The sequence below is a fragment of the Myotis yumanensis genome, unplaced genomic scaffold, assembly GCF_028538775.1.
Source record: "Myotis yumanensis isolate MYYU_CA2020_CCGP unplaced genomic scaffold, mMyoYum1.0.hap1 SCAF_1, whole genome shotgun sequence".
In the NCBI taxonomy this organism is placed as follows: domain Eukaryota; kingdom Metazoa; phylum Chordata; class Mammalia; order Chiroptera; family Vespertilionidae; genus Myotis; species Myotis yumanensis.
In genome coordinates this window covers 12,168,057-12,185,410 of record NW_027223752.1, presented here as the reverse complement: position 1 = coordinate 12,185,410, position 17,354 = coordinate 12,168,057, and positions in this window count along the sequence as shown.

Below are 17,354 nucleotides of genomic sequence, written 5' to 3'. Positions count from 1 at the left end.
AAGATCGCCCTTCAAAGGGAAGCTGAACTAATGAGAAAAGATCGAAGAAACCGTAACGCCTCGGAGCACCGGCAGGGCCCCGCGAGGAGCGCGCTGCCAGCCCACGGGGGTGCCCGTCCACGTGGGCGTCGGCAGCAGGTTCTGAAACTGCGCCGTTGTCGTCGAATCTGGTAGCTGCAGGCCAGGTGTGGTTATTTCAATTTTATTTTAAATGAATGGAGTTAAAGTTACAAACCCTCCTCCCCATTGCACTGGGCACATTTCCAGTGCCCCACATCCACCTGTGGGTGACAGTGCGGGGTGGAGGGCGCCCATGTGGGAGCGAGTGGCCCCCCATGGCTGCAGACAGCCTATCAGACAACCCGTCTAAGGCCCTCCCAGCTGGGCCCTGGGAACCAGTCATTTGTGAGCCGTCTCTCTTTCCTTTTCCATCCTTCAGTGAGCTGCTATCTGGCTGCCATCTGGGATCCCATGACCTGGCTCATTCCTTTTGATCCCCTACTAACTCCTGGCCCAGGGTCACCAGTGTCTAACTAGTGCTGGGCCTTCTCTCCTAGATGTTTCATGTGCCCCTGGGGGGGGGGGGGGAGGGCGGCGCTGTGGGCAGGGCCTGCTCTGTCCTGCTCTGTGGCAGCTGATCTTCTGCCAAATGGCAGGAGGGGCTGGTGGGGGTTGGTGGGGGGAGGAAGATGAAGACAAGGTGAGGCCCCGCGGGGAGACGACCCAGGGCCCTGAGACAGACATCTGTGCCCAGACAGATAGGGTTCCGCAGATACCATCTCTGCCCCTCTCCCTGCGAGAGATAAACAAGGTGGCAGAGCAGCGGCGGGAGGAAGTGCCCTCTGAGAACTTGGTGAGCAGGGGCCACGCGCAGCCCCTGCGGTCAGAGGCCCCGGTGAGGAAGGCGGGGGAGGGGCGGGAGGCTGTCCCTGCAAGCGCAGGTGACAGGAGTCACAGGCCTCAGGGCCACAGATGTCAAGGCAGAGAAACGTGTGAGCGTTGGCACATGAGGGGTAGAGGGTCTGTGAGAAAAAAGGAAAACACACAAACACAGAGGGAGAAAAGGTGCCAGCCTGCATGTCGAGCTCTGTGTCCTGTGATGTACCACATGGGGTGTATTTTGAGGGGAAGGATGGAGATTTTTAGCCCAAACCCTCTGCCTCTCAGCTCTATAGGGCTGAGAACTTTTCTAGCTGTGGCTTTGCCATCCATAAAATGGCATATCTGGCTTAAAGATTGATGGGTTTCTAAGACATAAGGGTGTGGCAAGGTTTCTTTTTGAAGTTCAATCCATCAATAAGCGGTCCCATAATTCAGATTTCGATAGAGGATGATGGACGGATGGGGAAATGGGTACATGGAGCGCTGATCAAAGGATATATGGATGAATGAAAGAATAAGTAGACGGATGGGTGGATGGAGGGAGGGATGGATAGATGAATGGATAGGTGGGTGGGTGGAGGGATGGGTGGGTGGATGGATGGGTGACTAGATGGAAATGGGTGGAAGGATGGATGGAAGAATGCGTGCGCACTCTGTTAAAGTGTAGCTTTTTAATGGTATACCCATACTTTTCTCTTCCAGGAAACTGGGAGCCTTTTCAGGAAAACGGTTGGGTCTGATTCAGTTTTCTACCCTCACAACCGCATAAGCAACACACATCCAGGCACATCTGCTCAATGAAGCTGGAGAAGAGGAAGAGAGGAAGATAGAAAAGGAGAGAGGGAATGCAGTGGGAGCATATATTTCAAATGGAAGTGATTTATGCAGGCACTTTCATGAAATCTTTGTCCATTTGAAACAACTTTAGAAGATAATATCTCGAGGCTTGATTTGGGTTTAAGGTGGGGTTGCAAATAAAAATACAGGGCACAACATTAAATTAGAACACCAGAAAAACAAGGAACATTTTCCCTAGGATGTTTCATACAATACTTGAGGCACACTTATACTTAAAAATATGTTGCTCATTTGAAATTTAAATGCAAGAGGGTGACTTGCATTTTATATGGCAACCCCAGCTTGGGGAAAAGGGAAACAATAACAGGCCTTCAGGCTTGCTGGTAATTTGTACATGTTTGAGCACATCTTACCAAACAGCCACTCAAAGGAGTTCAGGCAAAGCTTGGTTTAATAAAGGCTCATCGTTTCCCATCGCTCCTTGTACAGACGTCTTCCCCAAGAACAGCCCTCATCACTTCGTCAAATGCATGTAATTCTATCTTACAAGAAGCCAATGATTTTTTTCTTTTTTTAAATTTAAATTCTTTATTGTTTAAAGTATATTATATGAGTCTTCTTTTCTCCCCATTGACCTCTCCCTGGCCACTCCCAATCCCAGCACATGCCCTAACCACCCTCCCACCCCACCCCTACTGTCTGCGTCCATGGGTTATGCTCATATGCATGCATACAAGTCCTTTGGTTGATCTCTTACCCCCCCCCCCACTCCTCTGCTTTCCCTCTTAGGTTGGATGGTCTGTTTGATGCTTTTATGTCTCTAGCTCTATTTTTGTTCATCAATTTATGTGGTTCATTATATTCCACAAATGAGTGAGATCATGTGATATTTGTCTTTCTCCTACTGGCTTAGTTTGCTTAGCATAATGCTCTCCAGGTCCATCCATGCTGTTGCAAATGGTAAAAGTTCCTTCTCTTTTATGGCAGGCAGCATAGTATTCCATTGTGTAGATGTACCATAGTTTTCTAATCCACTCATCTGCCGATGGGCACTTAGGCTGTTTCCAAATCCTAGCTATTGTACATTGTGCTGCTATGAACACAGGGGTGCATATGTCCTTTCTGATTGGTGTTTTGATTTCTTGGGATATATTCCTAGAAGTGGGATCACTGGGTCAAATGGGAGTTCCATTTTGAATTTTTTGAGGAAACGCCACACTGTCTTCCACAGTGGCTGCAGCAGTCTGCATTCCCACCGGCAGTGTCAATGATTCCTAATGCTGCTGACTTGGAACCTGTAATGTGAACGGGCATGTCAGAGTGAGTTGACCTTTCAGAGTGAATGAGAATGTTTGGCATCAGTGGGAGGGACACTTGGTGACTGACCAAGCCACAGACATCCTGGCTCTCAGCTTCAAAACTGCTCCCACCTGGAAGCAAAAATGGCTCCACAGACTTATCTGAAACATTGGAGAGTTCCCAACCATAGGTACTGACTGAGTTTCACCAGTCAATTCCTTGTCACCTGTGTGTACTTAGTGATATTATTTCTCCTTCGAGCACATTATTTTCCTAGAGTCTGCATTTTTCCATCACATTCCCACTCTGCTACAAGAGGTTCTCTCCGAGTTGTTCATATCTTCCTGTTATTATCCACTCAATACCTTCTCACGAGTACCGAGTCCCATTGCTCATGCTAACAGGCCAACCTAAGTACACCATGTATTTCTTCTCGCATTTATTCTATAGCACTTTCTCCAAGTTTCCATCTCTGAGATGTTCACCAGAGAATTCCTTCAATATAAGGAACAATTCAAAGTCCAATATAACGTATGTGCGTGGATGTATTCATACCCTTCATCAGTTCCCTTTATATCGTGTTTCCTGCAATATTGGATCCCATGAAGCCTCTTTTTCCAAGACACCTCCCCTTCCCCATTCTGAAACGATCTTTCAAGAGAGAGTGGCCGTGATGCTACAATAGGTACAAGTTGCTATTATTAAAAATTACTACATGCTTCTTGGACTCTGTTGCTTTTGTTACCCAGCAGGATTTCAATTCCAAGCCCCCTGCTTGCTCGCCATCCACTGGGGAAGTGATGAAGCCATTCATTATTTAAAAAGTTTGGAAGCCACGGGAACTACAACACCTACCCAGATTGGATTGACTTTTAGCTCTTCTGATGAATAATTCATCAACCCGAGGCTCTGTGAATGGGGTGAGCACCGGCCAGCTAACAAAGGAGGGGAGGTGAATGTTAACATGGCTTCGGTGTTACCTTACTTAACACTTTGCACCAGCAGAACAAGCCCATGTGTTGTGGAACCCGCTTCCTAGTTTCCATGCACAATCAATATTTCATGAGGAATGGGCCCATATGCTCACCCAGGGTCCCTGCAGTGATGACTTACACACGGGTCTCCCGCGGCATGATGTACAAAACGCCTTCTTTGAAAAGAAAGGGCTTTGCTTTCTCTAATGAGAACTCGGGTTCCGGTGGCTCTCCAGTTGGTTTTGTTTTCCATTCTCCCTTTCTGCGTTTCCTATCAGGCCACAGTCTCCATGGTACCAAAGGGGGGCTCATGGATTAAAGCCGGCATTTACTCTCTTGCACAATTGGACGTCTCTGCAAACGGTGCAAGTTATGAGAGGGGGTCATGCACTCTGCAAATGACATATATTTGTTTAAACCTGGCTAACATATTCCCTGTAAAAATTACTTCAATTGTCACCTGAGAGCCTGCTTTTGTGCCCCTACCTCTGTCATTCACCAGGTGCAAGATCTGGGCCAAGCAAGGCCTTTATTGATCTTAGCTTCATAGTGTTAATCTATTAGGTGACGGATAAAGCCAACCTTTAGTCATTGCTTTGAAGAAGAGAGCAAGTTTATATCAGTCACCTTCATGGCATCTCTTTTACAGAAGTGCCCTTCTCATGTATGTCTTTAATATGTGTAAAATGTTAAACATCATGAATATTACTCCACATTAAATACTATTGTTATTGAGAATATTTTATTAGTCAACAGAGCAATACTGAGCCACACTGTGGGCGTGATGTACAGTGTGTTAACAGCACTCCGTGAGCTATGCTGCTTTAAGCAAGTGTGAGAAAGCATCATGGGGCGCTGTCTGGCCTGCAAAGGCATCACCCTCGCGTTGCTTTCATTGTGCAAGTGATACAGCTCTTTCCTTCTCTGGGAGCTCATCATGAGAAGAGAATTGGCTGAGCAATTTATCAGTTTCAGGGTATTCTAAAAAATAAAGAGTAAGGAAATTTATTCTTCCAGTTTTCTCAGAAAACTCTCAAATTCTGATGGTTTGGGATCAATTTTAACTTTTTGCTCAGTAAGACTTCACATCAAAATCCCTACTTGGGGATCCAACGCTTCCACATATTTTAATGTAAAGATGTCTAAGTTGTACAGGGAGCACACTTAATCACCACCACCATGTGGACGACTTCCTGACTCACCCTCTGCGCTTTCCTCAGAGGCCTGGGCTGTGGGTCCAGGGCCTGCCTGCCTTCTGCCCAGTGATGACTCCAGAGGGATTGGCTGGGCCTGTTTGCTCATCAGCCCTGGAAATGGACTGGCTTTTCCTTTGAGGAAAAGTAATAAAATACAGAGAGACAGCTAGGCTTGGAAGGTAAATGACCCAAAGTCTGCCCATGTTTTAGACTAACTTTTCCTCCTTTATCAATCTTGAAAAGAAATTGACTTTAAAATTCCTTCCCCGATGTCCTCAACACTCAAGTAGAAGAAAGATTACATTCTGGTCCCTTTAGCTAGTGAACCAGGGGAAGCGGGATTTCTAAGTGACCCTCCCTCGGTGTTCCAGAATATTCTATTATGTAGAGCTTCCACTTTTGCCTGGGTGACTATTTAACCTCTAAAACCACAGGCTTTGATTTTGGGGAGGGAAGATAAGGTCTTACCAGACACATAACCTTTTTTTACCCACAGTTATTCCCAATCTTTCCTCCTTTCCCTAGAATTAGAGACCAGGCTGCTAGTGCAGAACCGAGGGCAGTGCTGTCCTCTCACAATTCTGACACTGACTGCATAGCCATGAGGGTTAAGAGAAGCATGGATTTGCCCAGCAGTTGTGGCTCAGTGGTTGAGCATCAACCTATGAACCAGGAGGTCATGGTTCAATTCCCAGTCAGGGCACATGCCTGGCTTTCCAGCTCCATCCTCAGTGTGTGTGTGTGTATGTGGGGAGGGGGGGAGTGGAGGGAATGCAAGAGACAGCTGATCGATGATTCTCTCTCATAATGATGTTTCTCTTTCTCCCTCTCTATTCCTCTCTAAAATCAACAAAAATATAAAAAAAGAAGCATGGATGAAATGCTGCAAATCCAGTTCCCTGCAAAGAGAAGAGCTCAGCTCCTGTCTGCTCTGTGTGCTGATAGTGTATTTGTCATCCTTGCCAGCAGAATGCCTTCCACTCCCAATTCAGAGACAGAAGCCTGGAGAGGGACAGGGCCATTAGGCCAAAGTCACAGTCACCTGGCAGAAAGCCTTCTTCCCACACCCTCAGGCTGCTGGTCCCCAGCAGGGAGAGGAAAGGGAGAGGGACACAAACATGTTTGGAGGCCCTGCCGGGGGCCAGGTGCCAGGTACCAAGTGCCTCAGCGGGGACATACCTGCATCTCCTGATTCTGCCCATTTCACTGGGGCCACTCTAACCTTCACTTGGCCTAGGGTCCTGCCTCCTTTTCTGGACCTGTTTTGCGAGCGACCCCAAGGCCCTGGTTCCCCCTGGCAAGGTGCCTGCAAGGGCACAAGGCCATCGTGGACTCTCAAGCAAGTTTCTGCTACTGCAGCTTCCAAACAGCATCACAGAAATTATCGACATTTATCTTGGTGCAAGGTGTGTGTATATGTGTGTGTGTGTGTGTGTGTGTGTGTGTGTGTGTGGTGTTTCCATCAGGGATTAGCATGAGTAATCATCTCCTGCCTCTCATCAATTACTTTCTCCCATATCTTTTGCATTTTCTTGCAGAACCGTTTTGCAGGTACAACAGGGCAATCTTGGGAGATAATCTGGTGATTATTACAAATTCAGCCTCTCCCGCTACAGGCATGACGAGATGAAAATTGCCTGAAGTCCACTGTTGTACACCCAGTCTGTACCTCCGGACTCCTGTCCCGAGGTGAAAATGCAAACAGAGGAGATATTTAGAATCGTTTTGACAGTTCATAAAATTAAGCGGGGATTAGGGATTTGCTGTTTTAAATAGTGCCAGAGGGGGCCCGCCGCGGCAGGCACATCATCCCGCAACAGGTCCAGTCCAAGTCGAGTGCACTGTCGAGGCAGAGAGCGAAGAAATGTCAGGTTATTAAATCTGCCATGTATCAGCTGTGGAAAAGCCAGTTTTTAAAAAACTTTAAATTAACTGCCTGCCTAATGGAGACTCGGTCCCCAGCCCCCGACACCCACCCCTCCTTCTCCTGCGTCTGTTTTGTTCAGACAATGCGTGACTTTACTCCGACATCGGTGCACATGACAATGTCTCGTCAGAGGGGATGACTGGATAAATATGCATGCAGTACAAATAGTTTAATTTTAATTGGGACAAAGTAGCTGCTGTTGAAACCATTTGTGTAATTTAGAATATTGAATGTGATAGGGCATGTGATGGGTGCTATTTGATACCAAAAAGCAAGCACTCGCTCTAATTGCAGTGCCGGGCAGGAGCCTGCATACGGATCGTGTCAGTATTTCTCTTAAGAGCTGTGTGATTTTGACCACTGGACCCCCTTCCCATGGTCGTATACCCTCTCTACGCTGTAGAAAGAGATTCTAGCAAAATAACTTTGAAATCCTATTTTGAAAGAACATGGATCACATTCTCCTTCACGGGCCAAAGAAGAACTCTTGCATTCCAGTGTGTTAGTCAGAAAAGTCTAGGCCAGGCTGCAATAACAAGCACTCCCAGGTCTCGGTGGCTTCACGCAGTGACAACGCTTATGTCTTGTGCACCTCAGAATGGTTTTACAGAAACGCCACCCTCTTGAAGCTGTTTTATCCGGACATAGCAGATCTCACTCCTGACGGTAGAAAAAGAGGTTCCTGGGGGTTGCTGCCCTCAGGTGCCCAAACCTCTGAAATGATGGGGGGGGGGGATCTACAATTGTGAAAGTTGCCCCCGTTTTTTTAACACAAAGTCTCTTCAACAAAATCCACTTTTGCTTAAGCAGTATCTTTTAGGTGATTTTTCACACTGAAGATGTAGAACAAATGTTTCACTCCCAAGGTTTCTTGCCCCAACGTGAATGTACTAGTAGGTGACCCCATCTTGATGAGTAATTGGTGCTGGGGTGAGGGCAGTCTGTGCTGATCAATTGTAGAAGAGTCCTTTTTACTTTTAAAATGTCCAAGATTCTCAATGGGGGTTCCATTTGTAGAAATTCATTCCATTTCATATAATACCAAAACTAATGATAAGAATGAATGTTTTCTTTCACAATTACTGACCCTTCCATTCATGTGAAAAAGTCCAGCCCAACTGGGATTCCTGCTGGATCCAGGTGTTTGACTGGGGTCAACACCACACTCCTTGACACCCCCATGGGCCATTTCTCTGATTCCTGCATCATTTGAATCTGGACTGACCACACTTACAAAGGCATCCTCCACCCCAATTCTTTTTTTTTAAATATGTTTTTATTGACTTTAGAGAGAGTAAGGGAGAAGGGGAGAGAAATAGAAATATCAGTGATGAGAGAGAATCATTGATCAGCTGCCTCCTGCATGCCCCCCACTGGGGATCAAGCCTGCAACCCAGGCATATGCCCTGACTACGAATCCAATTGTGACCTCCTGGTTCATGGGTTGGTGCTCAACCACTGAGCCACACCAGACGGGCCATCCCCACTTCTTACTTTCCACGGCTCTTTGTGTTGCCTTCACAGCTTCGTTTCACTTGTCCTTCGGTTGTTTAAATTTGGTAGTTGACTTCTAGTTTCTGTTTGAGGAAAGTTAACCTTTGGTCTCTTGCCTCTCAGGGTGTGTGACTAGCGTAAGAATAGCTTATTTGATTAGGAACACAACCTACTAGCCTCAAAAACTTAAAGAGCCAGTTTAATAATGTCATCTAGATGGCATGGCATGAAGACCTCTGATTTGGGGACATACATCATGGAAACTTCTCTATCACAGAGCTTCACTCTGAATTGACCAAAAGCCTTCTAGAAAACTTTGCCACCAGCCTGTAATTATGTGTGACCACCCCCAGGACTTTAGCGAAGCAACATTTGAGAATGCAAGTTAGGACTATGGTAGATCTCTGGACACCGGGTAATTTATTCCTTGTACACCTAGTTCTTTATTCATACTTTCAAGCACTCAGGCACACCTCAAATATGAGAGCATCTACCCATGTACCAGAAGGCCCTGTTTTGGCACTGGAAATGCAGAGATAAATAAAATATGTTTGCTTCATAATAACCTTGTGGGGAAGTCAAGCATGTAGATAATTAACTAGAATGAGAAGCACGGTGACTTCTAGTCTTATCTGCTTCCCTTTTTCATTTCTTACATGTCTCAGACTCAGATGCCCCCAATCCTCAATGATATCAAAGACCAACAGGAATCTTTTGCCCAAACCCTCCAAGAGAGGACAAAAGCAGTGAGTGGGAAGGTCACCAGACTAGGAAACATCAGAGGTGACGAAGATTCTTTACCTTACCTCTGCCCTGAAATGTGTGTGTCCAGCCAGGTCCTGGCTATAAGTTTGGCTTCCTAGGCTGTTAAACAGGCCTGCTGGTAACTATGCCTGCCCCTGAGTCAAATCAGCTAGTCCATGTGGAAGAGCTTTGAAAAGTCTCCAGTACAGTGCAAACATGGGGTGGTGTTATTAAACTACTCCGTAGAGCCACATGGAACTGTATGCAGCATCCTGTACAGAGGTGGGGAGAAGAGACAAGAAAACAATGGATGTCAGATCCTGTGTCAATCTCTTGAAATATAGAGAAGCCATTCTAGAAAACGCACACACATTTCTCGAAAAATGTGAGGGAGTTCACAGCCTCCCCAGGAGCTCACTGAGGAAGCCCCGGGGAACCAGGAGCCCGAGTGGAGCACTGTGGTCCAAGACATGTCTGTGGAACTCAGCAGGGATGGCCACCCCAAGAAGAAAACCCCAGGCCGCCTAGAGCCAGAATGCAGGTGGACGTGCCCTTCTCCACCCTGTGCTGTGGATGAAGCTTTTCGCATCTACATCGTATTGTTTCTTCTAGAGAAACAAAGAGCACATCTGCCCGACCACATTCCGCCACCAGGAAACCGAAATGAGAGCGGATGTTGTCTTTCGCCGCCTGTTTTCATTGCGTCTTCTTCCTTTTATGCGGGGCTCTCTTTGTGTTATCACACCCTTAAAAAGAGCATGTGTACTCTGAGCTTTGACTTTGGTACCCAAAATCACCCCCTACATTTTCCAAAGCCTGGGTCTCCTTAGCTGTCAGGTGCCTGTCACCCAGGGGCGGGAGGCAGTATCCTCGTGGCTATTGACCAAAGTAGGCTGAAGCTGCCCAGAGGATGCTGGTTCACATCCCTCCAGGGCAGGGTCCACACCTCACTCTCCTCCCATCCCCACACCATTGCCTCTTGGTAAATATAGGGTGAGATTTTCAGACCAGGAGCAGGCCAGGAAGTATGGAGGGTAAAAGGTCACAGGAAATGGTTCAACAGACCCAGGGTGTGGCCTAGAGGGGCCTTCCTGTGAGAACACCCATTGGCATAGATCCTTGAGACTGAACCTCTGACACTGAGGGTCCCTAACAAGGCCTCTAACACCTGCCCCCCCACCAAGGCCACGGCGTCTCTGGAGTTGTGCCCAATGTGAAAACTCAGTCCTACCTGGAAGAGAAAGAGAGATTGATTGGGGAGTCACAGGCTCAGGTATCAGTGAAAACAGGCAAGATGGCTAACGGATGGCAGAGAATCACCTAAGAAAAGCAGAGGCCACGGGTCATGGACAAAGTGTGTCCCTGCTCTGTGTTGCCTACACAATGCTTTGGTCAACTACTGGCCTGTCTTCCAGGGTCAATGTGCTGTCAGGAGCTACACAGACTGTGCCTATGGAGAGAAATCCAGCATGCAGGGGAGTGGTAGCCATCCTGAGCGGCACTGAGTCCTTCAGGTGTGTGACAAGGAGGAGGAGCAAGGAACAGGCCCACCTGGTCTGAAGAATGACCGTGGGGCCTAGTGAAAGGAGGATCCTGAGAGATTAGCTGGTAACTCATGCAGCCCACTCAGTCTTCAGACAGGAGGCTCCCGAGTGTGGCCAGAACAAAGTTGGAGATGCTTGGTGGCGTCCAGGAGGGGGGTGGAGATCCAGAGAGTGCACCCCACCCCCATGGCAGTGGTAGGAGGCAGCCAGAGTCTTCTCCCAGCAGGGGACAGGCATGAGGCTAGCTGGTGGAACAGTTATTTTTTCCAGAACAAAAGAAGGATGCTGAAGGTCTAGGTAGTGATTACCACAGTGCAGCCTGGGAAAATCCCTAATTCCCCTGAGACTCACTTTCCTCTTGTAGAAAAAGGAGAAAAAGACAACAAGAGTGCCCACGCCCTACACCCCAGGCAGCTCCAGGGCTGTGGTGTGACGGTGTCGGTGTCGTTTGTAGGAAACTGCTTTGCAAACTGTAAAGTGCTGTCCCAGGGCACAGCCTGCTGTTTAAATGGCTTAAATGGCGAGGAGTTCTCCGCATCTGCTGTGCTGACCTCAAGATTAGCAGACCCCCAGGCTAGTCGGGGGACGGGAAGGCGCCAGTGCTCTTAAGGAGCTAAGACTCGTCAATGCCAGCGTCCTGTGGCGATGGGCATGCCTCCCCTTCCCCGACTGTTTTGCTCTTCTGAGGAGCTCACTACTCTCCTTTGGGCCCTGAGGCTACCTTGACAAGGGGTATAGGTGCTACTTGTTGAAAGCAGGAGGCGACCAAAGGGTTTCCTGGCCGCCCCCCGCCCCCTCCTCATGGGCTGGGCAGCGTTTCTTTGAACTGCATTCCAGATGTGAACATCTAGTTCAAGCTGCACCCAGGCTCCCAGACAGTGCAGGCTCATAATCTACAGGGACCGTACAATTAAAGTCAGAAAGGGTGTCTTCTCCCAACTCCTTCTCACCCAGAACCTAAAGTCTAACCATGACATTTGCCCTCAGTTTGTGAGGCCCATCTCCTGAGTCTAGATCAGCGGGAAAGGTGATGTGGGACCATTGCGGCAGGGAGCCCCCACTCTCCAACCTTCCGTTGAAGATGCAGAGATCTCCAGGAGCCCTGTGTCATAGACAGCAGCAGAATGATGAGGAGGCCATTAAAGTTCAACCCAGGACAGGACTCGGCCTCTGCCCATTGCTCAGAAAGACTGCCAAGAAGGTAGCAACCATCTGGGGGCAATTTGCTCTTGCATTTGAAGAGGGGATCTCTGGATCAGGGGGACATGTAGGTATGAAAACCTATAACATATGATGTTAGTAAAGGCAATCATATACTCTACACAATAATTTCTTCTTAATGGTGTTAAGATTTAGCAGTTCGGCAAGTGTTTTCATACATTCATCTATGGCCTTAGAGTTAAAGAGTCTTGCTCAAGATCTTCACCCAACATCTCTAGCTCCTGTTCATACATCCTAGCGACCCCACACTTACCCAGCAGCTTCTTGATGATGGGGATCAGAGGGGCGTGTCATGGAAGCTGTCTCTTGAACACCCGAATCTTCCAGGCCACGGGTAGTACCTCAGGTTGCTTCTCTAGCACTTGGCGCAGGGGTTGCTGCTGTAGCCCTCTATTAAGAGTTTGCGGAGAATTTTCAGAATTTAAACTCAAACCTATGTCTTAAAGCACTCTAGCCTGTGTTTCTTGTTCTAGTCTCACAGGGCAAAGTTCTCTAACTCTTTATGAGAGAAATTGCTCAGAAGTTCTCTCTGAACACAAGGTTAAGAGCCCTCCCTCCCTTCCTTCTTTTCCCGCATCCCTGCCCTCCATCCTTCTGTCAATAAATACAAAGCCCTGAATGAAGCACCAGAGTTACAATAGGAGCAAGGATGCGGTCTTCTGTCGCTATGCTCCAAGGTGAAGGATGGATATAAATGGACAACACAGGAAGGGGGCTCTGTCCTATGACAGTGGGAACCAAGGCTGTGGGAACCCACGGACATGAAGCCCAAAGGAGATGATGTCAGAAAGAAGGTTGATGCCTGACATTCCATCTTCTGAAAAAGGCCACGGCCACGTTCCTCCAAGCTCCGTGAACACTGGCCGGAAGGGTCCACAGTGGAGTGGCCCTTGGGAAACGCTGTTAAAAATGAAAATGAATCTGGCGCCTGGGCCTGGCTCTTTAAGTTGTTTTACTTTTCAAACAACCGAGTTTGCCTCCCAGCCCGGGAGGTTATTTTTACCAACAGCTGAAGCTCCCCACTTCCAGGTGTGGGGTGCCTTGGTGCGGAAGGTCACCCCCCGCTCTCTCTCACGCGGCTAGAGCTGCGACAAAGAACTTGTGGGCCCGTGGGTCGGACTCCCCGACATCATGGTGGGGGAAGGCGAATATGTTCTGGCATGGCACTGTTCAGACTAAGAAGAGCCTTTAACATATGCAGTAAGTTTTGTTTTGTTTTGTTTTCAGTTGGTGAGAAACCAAAGCATGAGGCGGAGGAGCCCAGCACAGGGAAGGCTGGCTTGGATGGGCTCCTTTATTCGCCCCTTGCTCACCGAGCATGTGCAGGTGGAAATAAGAACAATCAGGGCTGGATTTCAGGCCTTGTCCTTGTGGAAGAGGAGGGTCGGAGGAGTCCCCCGTCCTCTGTGTTTATGTTGCTGTTAATAACAACTGCTTTGGTTTGTTATGATTCAACTTCAAGGAGTGTTTTTTTTAAAAAGATGTTTTCGAAGGAAGAGAACACTTTGGGGGGGAAGGACGGTGATAAGGGCAGGGTGTCTTCTAACACAGAGTGACAAGGAATGGCCCTTCGATTCCTTGCTAATATCATGATAGTGATGCTCAGTGCATGACTCCGCTGGGCTCCGAAGTCTCCCCAGAGCAAGCAACTCACTCGATCCTTCCACACGCCCAGGACGCGGGCAGCGTTCCCATCCCAGTGACCCCGGGGCGGGGGTGTCCGGCACCCTTGCCGGGCCCCTCGGCTACAGTGTACGGGATTTGGGACTTGGTCAAGGGGGTCTTCCCAGGGACAGCGTTAGGTCCTTGTTATTTCCATCAAAGTTGCGTGGACATCCATCCAGGCGGGGAGGGGAGAAGGGGCCACAGGAAACTGGTCTGGCTTTGTGACCACACGTGGCTCCAACCTTCATGCACGCCCATGGGATGGGTGCGGAAAGGCAGACCCGTGAGCGCGCTCACATGTTGCGGGTTTGCAGGAAACGATCCTGAGAGAAATCTCCCAGGGGCCACTGTGCATCCTTCCTCGAGGTGGCAGGGGCCCGCCCTGGGCAACGGGCCACAGCGCTTCCGGCGAGGGCAGGCCCTCGGTCAAGCATCGGCGTGAAGGTGCTCTGGGGGCCATGCTTCCAGGCCACTGAGACGCTGCAAGGAGGCATGTGAGCGTTCACTCCTCACCCGCGGGCAGATGTGGTGGGTCAGCCCTGTTCCAGGAGAGGTGGCAGGAAATGCTCTCAGGGACCCTGTCCCACCCTTCCTCACACATGCCCCGCCCTTCCACACGTATGTCCCACCCTTCCACACGTATGTCCCACCCTTCCACACGTATGCCCCCCCTTCCACACATATGTCCCACCCTTCCACACGTATGTCCCACCCTTCCACACGTATGTCCCACCCTTCCACATGTATGTCCCACCCTTCCACACACATGTTCCACCCTTCCACACGTATGTTCCACCCTTCCACACACATGTTCCACCCTTCCACATGTATGTCCCACCCTTCCACACGAATGTTCCACCCTTCCACATGTATGTCCCACCCTTCCACACGTATGCCCCACCCTTCCACACGTATGTCCCACCCTTCCACACGCATGTCCCACCCTTCCACATGTATGTCCCACCCTTCCACACACATGCCCCGCCCTTCCACATGTATGTCCCACCCTTCCACATGTATGTCCCACCCTTCCACATGTATGTCCCCCTTCCACATGTATGTCCCCCCTTCCACATGTATGTCCCACCCTTCCACATGTATGTTCCACCCTTCCTCACACATGTTCCACCCTTCCACACGTATGTCCCACCCTTCCACATGTATGTCCCACCCTTCCACACACATGCCCCGCCCTTCCACATGTATGTCCCACCCTTCCACACACATGCCCCGCCCTTCCACATGTATGTCCCACCCTTCCACATGTATGTTCCACCCTTCCACATGTATGTCCCCCCTTCCACATGTATGTCCCCCCTTCCACATGTATGCCCCACCCTTCCACATGTATGTCCCACCCTTCCACACACATGTTCCACCCTTCCACACACATGTCCCACCCTTCCTCACACATGTTCCACCCTTCCACACACATGCCCCACCCTTCCACACACATGTTCCACCCTTACTCACACATGTTCCACCCTTCCACACACATGTCCCACCCTTCCTCACACATCTTCCACACACATGCCCCGCCCTTCCACACACATGTTCCACCCTTCCACACACATGCCCCATCCTTCCACACGCATGTCCCACCCTTCCACATGCATGTCCCCACCCTTTCACACGCATGTCCCGCAGACAGAGCTCCTTTGCAGAGAGCTCCGTTTTGCTCAGCTGCGGCCCCTCCTCCTTGAACCCCATGGAACAGGAGGGAGCGACACTTTTTGCACAATGAGCACCCAATGTCAGAGCTGCACCCAGAGTGGGGACACGGCTGGCTGGTCCCGCCTGCACTGAGGAAGCCTCCATGGCGTCTCCCAGGGCTACCACCTCATTCACCATAAGATCCATGGGTGGAGGCCCGGGGTGGTCCCGCCCAGATGGGGTTCCCCCCCTGGAGGCTGGCTGTGCATTCTCTGCTCTGGCTTTCCTGTGCGGAGTCTTCATACCCTCTCCTTGGGTCTACATGTTGTTTTTCCCTGAAATAATAAATGATCTTGACGTATAAGGGAAGGTGGTTCTGAGTGTGACTTCTGACCAGCAGTTCAGGGTTTACCGATGGAATGGCCCCCACGGCACCCCCTCATGTTGCTTTTGAGGACGTGTGTCCTTCCTGGACCTGGCTGCAGGGGGACACACTCCAGAACATTCTTGAGCCGCCTTCTCCCTTCCTGCAGTAAGTAGTTTTCTTAAATATGTTTACATTTGGCGACAAAGCACCCCATGCAACCACATCGCATCAGAATTCAGAAATGCCCAGAGGAGACCTCTCGGCACGTGACAGTGTGTCAGATGCCAGGGACAGGTCTGCACAGGTTCCATCCCTGCGCACACCTTCGAAGCTGGTCTGAAGGCTGGCTGTTTCTCTCTATAAATACACATATACAGTCTTTCATTATTAAAGTCTGTGGAGCCTCACACTGCTGGAAGAGTTTGTGTGTGCGCATAAACACAGGTGCACACACACAAACACGTGCACACACAGACACACAGGCAGGCACACCCACACACACAGGCACACACATTGTTCCAGCAGCACTGGTTCCGTGGACTCGAAGAATTAAAGATGAAATGACATTTCGCTCCTTAGAGGGGAAGTCCCCTCGCTCATGTGCTAAAGGGGGGAAATGCCCTTAAAGTGCATTCAGATTTCTTTTACTGAACTGATTTGAATTACAGCAAAATCCGCCCTTGTGCTCAGACCTGTGGATTTGTCAAGGCCACAGGCAGTGGACGGTGAATGGCTGAGAAGGACACGGTGTGGGTTTGGAGTGGAGGACGTCCTATGATGCCCTGTGCGTTTCTCCCTCCACCACCTGGCAGGGTCCAGGCTGACGCCGCAGGAGCACCTAGCAGAGCAGAAAGGCCAGGGTTCAAACCTTGACCTGGCCCCTCTCCCCGAGAATCCTGGGACATGCTTCTGAACCTCTGTGCCTGGGTGTCCTCATTAGTAAATAATGACCACTCCCAGGTCCCCGGGTTAAGCGAGGTGACACAAAGCAAATGGGGTGACATATAGTGCCAGGCGCCAGGTGCACAGTTGACCTTCCATGTATATGAGCTGTTGCCATCCTCCAGTTCCATTTGCCTGGAAGAACTGTAAAGAAAGAAAAATTACCTGGTCACATGAAAGTGTAAGTTACCTGCTCAAAACCAGCTCCAGGGGCACCTCCTCCAGGCAGGCCCCCCAGATTCTCTCAGAGAGAAGGAATCTGCTCTGCCTCCTTTGCCCACAGCAAATGGCATTGGCAGTGCCTCTGTTGTTCCTTGATCCACCTGCCTTCCCTAAGTCTGGGAGTGCACACGGTGCCTGCTCCCTTGTACACCCTGCAGCCCGGCCTGGTGCCAGGCACACACACTCCTGTGCGTCAGGTTGAGCAGGTAAATAAAGGCAGAGCCCGGCCTGCCTGTGATGCACTGCCGGCTGAAATCCCAGGGTGCATGCTGGGAGCTTGCATGCTGGGAGCTTGCCTGGTTCCCGGCCTGCCCGATGGCTTGCTTGTTTCCATAACTGATTTCCTGCTGGGGGTAGAGCTCCCGCAGCAACAGCACATGACCAGAGCTGGGCAGCGCATTTGTCTTACTGACCCGGGACCTTCTG